Source organism: Opisthorchis viverrini (assembly GCF_000715545.1).
Source record: "Opisthorchis viverrini unplaced genomic scaffold opera_v5_402, whole genome shotgun sequence".
Taxonomy (NCBI): Eukaryota; Metazoa; Platyhelminthes; class Trematoda; order Opisthorchiida; family Opisthorchiidae; genus Opisthorchis; species Opisthorchis viverrini.
The window spans coordinates 191,496-201,513 of NW_008752059.1; positions in this window are offsets into that span (position 1 = coordinate 191,496).

A 10,018-nucleotide genomic window follows, 5' to 3' on the forward strand; every position below is an offset into this window, starting at 1 on the left:
CTGATTCTTACGAGGTTTCCCGGTGGACCTCAGGACCTGATTGAATCCACTTATCAAAAAGAAATCCCAGAACCTATTGATATGAGGAACAGCAACGGGAAAGTTACGAATGTAACCTGAGGTCCACTTCTGTCCAATGCAATTCGGAATCATACGGCGTTACAGCAACACCAGTTACTGTGTTGTCAGAAAAAAGAGCGGAAAGGAGAGGAAAACACACGCACTTGCGCACCATCCTCGTGATTTTCACAACGGCTTAACTTGGGCCGTCGGAAACAAATAGCTTAGAGTAGAAACCACAAGCAAGACCTCATTTAACTGGAAAGTAGACTGGAAATTCGAATCTCCATTTTGGAGTACATATACCATGCTTCGTCACATAATACGCATTTTATGTAAACGTGAACTTAGTTTTTCCAGCCGCGTTATCTACCGGGGAAATTGAAATTGCTGGTCGATATTTAGAAACAGATTATCTACCTCCAATTCGGAAGCGAATCGGTTCATTTTAACCTACATGAAGATGACTAACCGCTGTCACTGGCCAACGGCGTATTGTGTTTTCCATTCACAAAGAATTTCACGCACCACTCAAGCCCAAATTTATGGAACTAACAAAAGCAGTGTGCAGATAGAGGGATGCCATCTTGCTTTGTTTGTTGCTCCAAAGTCCTCAAATACCAGTTTTACATATCCATGACCTCAATGATACGGACTGAGGTAAACAAATTCCAGTTAGAAATTCCAAGGAGGAAGGTCACTCAATCAAACAATCAGCTAACGTGTTACAGGAACGGAAACCAACAGAGAAGCTAAAGTTGAAAAAAAATTGAATGCTAAAACACTTGATGAAAATGGACATGCGATCATCTGAATGCATTTTAATTTCCAAATTTCGCTACGAATGGAGATTAGGCAAGCAAATGATGGAGACTATGCCAGGTGCGGCCAATCACGATCATTTTGTTTATAGCAGCGCACAGTCCTGATTCGTAAGGGATTCTTTCTTGAGGCTGTTCACCACCAAAACTCTGCTTTCCGCACTGCAGCACCTCATCGGGCCCAAAAGCGGCGATGCTTGCACGCCCATTAGATTGCACATTCGTGCCTTCCTGTACATATATGAGCTCACACTGCCGTTTTAGCAACTCCTAACACCGCACAGTACTTTTCGAGAAATGTCCGCATCATGTCCGCATCACGTGCAATACCAACGTGCATCGACACCGAACTCGCTACTGATTCAGGCGTTTGCCCCATATCCTAGTTCATAAAGTGGCAGTAGTGCAAAACTGAAGTAAAACTTGCTATCTATAAAAAGGGTGCTTTTTTAAGGCATCAGAGGTCAGAAGGCTCAATGCCACGCAGCTTCACGGTATTTGACACAACTTCATTGAGTGAGCATCGTCGAACTACGGATCCTCTCTAAACTCACAATGACCCGAAGCGTTGAGAATGTCTCATTCCGTTTTGTGAAGTCAGTTCTGCCTTGGCAATGACTCTTAGTGAATGCTCACAGAACAGCATTCGACAAATCGACATCAGAAACGGTAGAGTTCATTGCTTTGTCAACAGTCGCAAAGGTATCAACATCCCAATGGTTCTGATGTACTCAGTATTGGTCGGGCGTTTCCAACCAACTTGCCGGTCTCACCAAACACTTAGATCAAGAGGCCAAAAGCCTGTATCCACGATCCCTGTCTTCTATATGAAGATGTTTTCTCGTCACCGTTGTTTCAACCCTGTTTTCGGTCTCCCCATTCAAACAAATGGCATTTACGTCCGTTTGGTGCAGTATTCCCGACTGCAGAACAATAATCCTCAGTTTCGATCCCGCAGCCATCTGGAAAGCCCGTTTCGGATCTACTCTTTGATGTCCGTGTGTTTATTCGTCCGGCGCGTGTGTTAACGTATCTCCGTCAAACGTCCGTATGGTTATAGATGTCTGCCAGGTGTACACGGTAACAATTTGAACCAGAACATCAAGTGTCACAATGAACTTGTGGGTATTCCCTTTCGGACAATTGAAAAGCAGTCAACTTCGTCGGTCGTACCTGGGCGGCACCCCATTTAGTGGCTATTTAAGTGTGTAATCTAGTATGATTCGTCGTACAGCGACAAAGTTGACTTCATACGGTGATGACTTGTTGTTAGGTAACGTTGTTGAGGTAATCTATTTCGTCTTCCTAAACCAAAATGGGCAAGAACACCAACGACGGCGCCACTGCGTTACATTTTTTTCACTGGTCCCATTTCCCATGGTGTACACAGCTCTCCAGACAGGACGGGCAGTCCGGGTAAGAAAAAAGTAGGTCAGTAAATAATGCGTAATAGGTCCTGTCGTGGTCTTTGAAAAACGCTGGCTAGACAGTCCTTGCCGAAGGATGGACGCTCTGAGATGGTCAGGAGGGCTATTGAGTGACTTGGCCGGCTGATTCGTGTCATACGACCAAGGCAGAAAACGTAAGGAGCAGTGCTACACCCTTTTTTCACCTGTGCCTTTCAGGTGAACGACAGCCACTGACCGACAAGAACAAAACCGACCCGGGAAACTTGGGCAAAAGCACGATCCTGTGTACCAGTCCGTCAATCCGGGAATCCGTGAATCGTTCGTAAGAAACGTTTTTGAAGCACGGTACCGGGTTTCACAGGCGAACAGCGACTGCCTCGACCGTAGTCAAGCAACGCCGTTGAATAGATACTGGCAGGCTATTTGGCACGCGGTAAATGATTGGAAAGTTGACATGACTACGTGCCCGGTGTCAATTAGGTGGGGTGAGATTGGACCCGTGGCTGAACTGTTGAGGCTAGTGGTATTCCAGTAAAAGAGGTGCTCGCGTATTATCGTGGAAAGTTGCCGTGTCGTGCGCCCAACATACTCCGCTGAATTAAAGCAGGAGAATGAATACACAACCATATTCTTGGTAGGGACCGGCTTCTTGTCTGTGAAGTTTAGGTTGAGCAAAGGGTTTGCTGTAAACCAAGACCGCAGATTGCCAGCCGGAGAGGATTGAAACAAGTGTTTGTTGACTTTTTCCGCCAACAGATCGCCTTTATAAGGTAAACTCAAGTATATTGGCTTCTTTCCAACGGAGATGATAGGCGGTTGGTTGGAACTGCAGTTCGGAGTACCAGCGGAGCAAATACACTTTGCTTGGTTCGTTAAAGTTGAACCAGGGTTCGTTTCCGCCTCACTGGCACAAACCTCAGGAAGTTTTTGTACTATCCCGTCTACGAGGGCTTTCTGATGACAGACCTCTCGGTTGAACCCGTGGAAAGTCTGACTAACCTAACGTCCAGGAAGTGGAAAGCCTTGCAACTTTCAGTTTCAAAAGTGAATTGAATAGAGGGATGTGCTTGGTTGAAGTTGGCCAGGAGAGCTTCCATTTCGGAACGGTTTGATACTACCATAAAAATGTCATCTATGTACCTTCGATAAAAGTGCGTGTGTGTGTCCCTATTCAATTAAACAAGCTCCCGTTGGCATATAAAAATGTCACTCAACCGGTGGCCAAGAGGAGAACCCAAATCTTGTAGTTCACAACGCAGAATCTCATAATGAAACTACAATAATAAGGGACGGCGAGCGAAACGATTAGTACATCGATCACACCGACAAGAACAAGAGAAAAAGCGTGTCAGACGTTTGTGATTCTCCACTCTGCTCGATTGGCGCACAACGCACAGTACGAAGTGTGCCTGATATATAACAAGATATTCAACATTCAAGTTTCCAACCAGGGTAGCTAAATTCAACTTCATTTTGTTTGCGTGCAGCAGATGATACCTGGACGCCCAGTAAGTTGCCATTGGGTTCTTTATCCAAACTGCGGAAGATGTCCGAATTCCTAGAAGTTTACTTTGTTAAGTATATACTGGCTATATCTTGATCCATCCTGCGAAATATTTGTAATTCACAAAGCTTCTGTTCACTGGCTACTCCGATGACACCCTGCAGCAGAAAGAGCAATTAAAATCCGATATGTTCATCTTCATGTTGCGATTTTGTGATGATGCCCACCGGAATCACAAGATTTTCGAGTCACTTTTGATTTCCATACGTGCGACCTGGGCCTTGCTCCTACCGCTCACACAAGGCAGCGAATAGGATATGTCGTTCTCGATCGCTTGGTACACTGCCAAAAGAAATATGCAGCTCGCCCGTAGACTGACAAATGTACATTTCGAGTTATAGGCACATGGCAAGCGGAGCAATGCTGTGTTCGTCTATCAACAAGGCGGATCCATCGCCCAAATTCACTGTCTGATATTTTGCCACGTTTTAGCCGCTACAAACTACAAGCCGTAATAATCGGGAAGTTGACGAATTTCCGTTGTACAATTCAGTTAAGCGAAAAAATTGCGTTGCCTTGTAAAACATGCACACGGTTATCTGGATTCACCGCACCAAACGCATGCACAACTGAAGATAATAATACCCTTACAGGGCGAAATGAAGAACTGCGCTAACACGGGTACCTCGACGAACAACTTGTCTCCACTTTCCGAGACACGCTCTATCACGTGCTTGCAACTGTCTCCATTTCATAGTGGAAACTACTCACAAGGTTACTGAAAACTCTTCGACAGCCCATGGTCGGTTTTGCCCTTCTTGGGGCTCATCAGGTAGGCACAGTCCCGGAGCTTCCGTCAACCTTATGTTCTACGTGGACCATTTCAAATTAGTTTTGCACCATATTCGGAGATGGTCACACTGCGCTACTGCTTGTGTGATACCCGAATCATGTAAGCAAAGTGCTCAAATCAGCAAACAGACAGCTACACGAAGATATCACCAACATTCAGCCTTCGGGCGTCAGCAGTGCACAGCAACCGCAGGCGATCAGTTGCAGGTTGACGGTTGTTTTGGACTTTCAGATCCAGTGAAAGCGATAAGTTCGCGTTTAGCGCATCGTAGCATATTTTATTGATCAGCTGATGCCAAATGAATAGCGCTCTCACGTTCCCTAGTGACCCTTAAATAGCAAAAAATAACGTGTCTGAGGTGTTTGTTCAGATGCATATGTTGTTCACAGCTTTTCACGGGTCATAAGCAATGTATTACATAGAAGATGCGGACAATAACGTAAGAAGCTTTATTCTACTGTTTAGAGTCGAATGCTGAGTGCAATTGAGAACAAAAGATTTTCCTGGTTAAGGGATCATCTTGATGAGATCCCGAATTCACTGTGCGCCAAATCGAAAATCATCCTGCTATAGTTCACCAGACTTGACTGGCCGAGACCCAAATGTCAAGTATTCGCATTCGATTTAGAGTGTTAAGGCCTTGATGTTGTTCAGCTTAAGTTAAAAGTGACGGCCCGGATCACAACAACCCTGCATCTTCAACTGATTGGTTGTTCTCATTTTAATTTTTTCCGCAATCCACGATTTTAATGACCGGATTCTTGGCATGGTGTCTCATGTTTTGCTTCCCTTCGTTTTCGCTTTCACACGCTAAATTGAACCCTTATTCTCGAATGTTGATCTGTTTGCAGATTAGTGCGTAACCCGATAAGCATGTGTTTTGCCATTCAACTTTGCGCTCATTTGCATGAGAAAATCGCAGGAACTGAGGACACGGTCACGTCTGGTGCGGTCGACTGCGTGTGATAATCTTCAAAAGTGTTTTTGACTAATGGCTGTCTTTTTGTGTTTCATCGAGATTTTCCCGGGTGGAAACGTGGTGAGCCGCATTCATTCATGCGATGGTACCCAGATCCACTTAAAAATACTTCAATCACTTTTTTCTCAGTTCGCACTAACCCAACCACATTTTATGTGAGCCATTTTTTCAGCGACATCATCAATGTAAATCATCCTTTGATATATGACTTGTTGATTTCAGTGATTCAAAGCAAACTCACTGCCCGTAAGCTACAAACAATCGCTCACGACATTTAAAACCGTTTTATCTTCTGGTTCCATGGTGCCACGAGTAATTAATCAACGGGCGGGAATCGCAACTGATGACACGTTTCGTGGCACGTGGTTAGAATGTGCTGAGCTTGGAACAATTCAACAACTTTGTCGGTCTACTGAAGTCCGCAAATAGTCTTTTGAGAATGACTGAGGGTGGATGTTAGTCCGGGTTTCATGGTGGTTGGGCTCCACCACACTCCCTAACAAAGCTCTGATGATGTCAACTCGGCCGTCAAGGGAACGTTTTCAGTTTAACTGCCCAGCTCAGCGAACAAACCATGCTATGCTACATGATCTACTGAAATTTTCTTCTTTAGTAATTTAGAAACTTGAAAAATGATTGTTTATTAAGCAGCAATTTGTAACTTATAAATTATCTTGTCTGCGTTTGAACCACTGCGCGTACACGCAGCTTTAATTTTGTATTGACATTTTAGTAGGAATGCAATAAGTGCTTTGAATTGCCTACCCCCTGTTTAAATTCTGGCAGTTGAAAAGTTAATCATCCCCACAGAGAGACGGTTTAGTACCGAATCCCTCTCCAGACGCTCGTGTAATACAAACACTGGTATGTGAATTAAAACCAAACAACGCTAGCCTCTTTGGACTCAATCCGACGTGAATATCAAACTTCCAGTTTGCAATGCCACAGCTCAGAGCAGGAGGGATGTCGCGATCTATAAAATGTACGATTTGGTGTCTTGCACGTGGCTCATCCTCTGGTATGCGTTCAGTTTTGGCTGCAGACCCCGGTAGACGTATGGTGGAAACGGACGCACCAAGTTTTAAAAATTGTTTGCATTCATGTAACTCATATTCAAAAGAATGCGGACGCGGGATTCCCGTATGGAGATCTTTCGCTATCATTGGTTGGATTAGGCAGTTCTGACAGGTGCAAAGGTCTATGGTGGACCATCATACGGTCGGTCATTTCACAGCGCTAGGATGTATAAGAGAGATTCGTACAGGTTATCAAACCAATTTAAACGCTTACGAACAAAGATGACAGTGTTGGTGAAGCGAAAGAAACCTTGAACCCTTAGACAGTTAAATTAGAGCGACACGAACAACAAATTTGGCGGTTGTGTCAAATATGCAAGATTACCGAAAGAAATTCGAGAGTTTAATTTCATTGCCATCCGAAAATCAAAGGTGTGTACTGCTGTCTTCATGTAGAAATTTGTGTACCATCATCAGGCTGACAGCTTCAGGGTATCGCGATTCATAATGCTTGTCTTATAATTTTAATCCGCAAAGACCCAATAAGCTGTCGTGCTAGTGAGTACCACTGTTCAGAGGAATATAGAGAAGCTCAAGAACAACACGGAATTCACCGTGTTCAGTATCCCGCAGCCTTGTACTCGGTCCAGAAATGTGATGATATGTTCGGTTAAATTGACGCCATTTTTTATGTCGCTGGGGAGGAAGCCAAAGCTTTACCAAGTGAATCGGCTATTCATGTGAATGCCACGTTTGATGATTATCATGGGTGATCGAAAACGGTGGTAGAACGTCGTTCTGGTGTCCCAAACGCACACTCCACAATTGTGGTGTTTGAAATGGACACTAATGTTGTAGCGGTGGCTACTACTGACGAGGTATGTAAGTAGTATCTTTTCTCGGAACTCCGCCTCCCATATTTGGGAAACTGGGAATTATTGCGTGATTGGTGGAACGGCTTTGCAGCATTCGTTTACAACTGCGTGCCAGTCAAAGAATATTTGTGAAGGTTAAAATGGCGAGTTCAACTGAAATAGGGATGAACAGCTCCTGAAAACAAGGTGCATGAGAGGTTTACTTTCATGTACAGTAGGAGCGAGCATTCATCGCCCTTTTCACTGGTAACTGATATTCTGGTTCAATGCTTTCACATCTAAATGCCTCTACAAGGAATATTGAGGTTAAAGACATAACTAGATGATGGCTTGGTATGTTCCATATAGATTTGTTTACAGTCTGCTAATGAAGCCTTCCCGAAGTAGCATATTTGTACACATACGGCAACAGTTTTCTTTAAACTTGTTCCCCGAGATTGAGATCAAATAATGTCAAATTGATTTACCTTGTGACAAGATTAAAGACACAAGATATGAGTCTTGATAAGGCGTACCTGCGGTCTTCCAATGTTGAATATAGCAAGCGTTGAAGATACTGCTGATATGCGCAGTTGGCCTTTCGCGGCTACGGTAAAAGCAAGAGCGCTAGTTTTGAACTGAGGCATTTCACATTCTAAGATTTGCAAGATTTGCACCTGGTTTCCTCGGGTAACGTGTGCTTTGCTCTAGAGACTGGTACCACTTCATTGATGATTCAAGGTGCAAAGCGTCTACGTCCAAATGAGAAGCAGGCTACATCATTTTAATGCAAATGTCTATTTTTCGTTACTCATTTGAAAGGTCTCAGAGGCGGTTTTGATTTGAATGTCGTGCGTGTTTTAGTTTGCACTTCGAAGCGGTCGTTTGCAGTTCATTCATTCTGGTTAAATCCATGCATCTTTTTGTTTACGATGAACGTCGTATCGCCATTTGTTGGCCTTAAACGACACGTAATGATAGCGAAATGCAGTCAGTTCCAGGAAGTCAATGTCCTGGAGTCTAGTGATCCAGACACTCTACAATGTGGCTGGAACCAAAAAGTGTATCTGAACGCTCCAAATCGGTCGTGTACAGTACACTGAAATAGTTCCGTTTAAGCAACAAATCTGAAAGGCCGCGTTTGAAATACGTCGAAGACTATGGTCAAAAATAAGCCGACAGTAGTAATTTAAATATCTACTTACTACTTGTGGTCTCCCTGCGTTTGCGCATCCATACGGTAACCTGATGCATGCTTTGGAGCCTCTGTAAATTGAATTAGAAAAACCAATTGGAAAAATGAAACTTTGGTGGATAAACTGACCCGGACTATTCGGAAATTAGTCAGAGTGCGCAAATAAGTGCTCGGACCGAAATTATGCGGTAGAGTAAAGGTAAGTAGCTCCGAGGACAAAAAGTTTGGCGTCAAGAGTCACAGACTGAAAATAAACCTCTGATTTAGATGGCTTAGGATTCTGTGCGATGCCGTATGGCTTGTTTGAGGGTCGCGACATGCAAACCCTGGATAAATGGCATAGAAGCGACAGGCTGTTTCAGGGCAATTATGGTAGCATACTTTGCAGGAAATCACTTTGAATGGTTTGTGGATTATGTTCGCTAATCGTATAAAACGTAAGCGTTGATGGGCTAATTCATGTACGTTGTTTTGACCCAGCAATCACCAGCACGAAATAATTGGGAGCGTGCTCTGCAGAATGAATCTGGCCACCTATAGCGTCTTGCCTAACTGGAAGGATCCAAAATGTGATGAAACCATTATGAATCTGTAGTAGAATGGATTTAGGCAAGTTGGTTTGCTCATCTTTGTGCATCTACAGACCAGAGAGGTCACGGATAAAAAGTGAATTCGAGTTGATTTTGAATAGCACCCATAGCAAACATAAAGAGACCAGCATCTTGGCAATACTGGTGTAAAAGCTCACGGACGAGATGACCCTGCTCAATAGGTGGGGCACGCCACAAAAATAATCGACGTGTGTTTTTTGAGATGTGCCCAAGTGTAGCAAAAAATCGTTGTTGTTTGGCTAACGGAAGGTCAACCTTATTCTCTGTGAAACCTCAGCTACAATCCAAAGCTTGATACAAGATTCATTCTCGAACACACCGAAAAATGACTTTATTGCTTGCAATTTAGAAACCACCTCCTTCAAATAAATCGAGTTTGATCACCCTCTTTCAGCATCACTTGGCTAGACGTAGTATTAGCACAGCGATTAATGGGATTTCGAAGATTTTCCAGCAACTTGAGGGAGTGTGTTATGCCATCAAGATTTGCTGCGAAATCCTGAATATGATATCAAAGGAAGCATGAGTAGGCCTGTCTACGGCACTCGATGTCAACGCCTAAATCATCATTTGATGAAATTCGACTACTATACAAGTAGTACGTTATGGCGTCCAATAGCTACTGAATATTGTCTTCAGTGCTAATAATGTAAGCAAAATCCCGTTGCCACATCACTGGAAAGTTCATATCGGGCACAAACAACGTATATTATAAG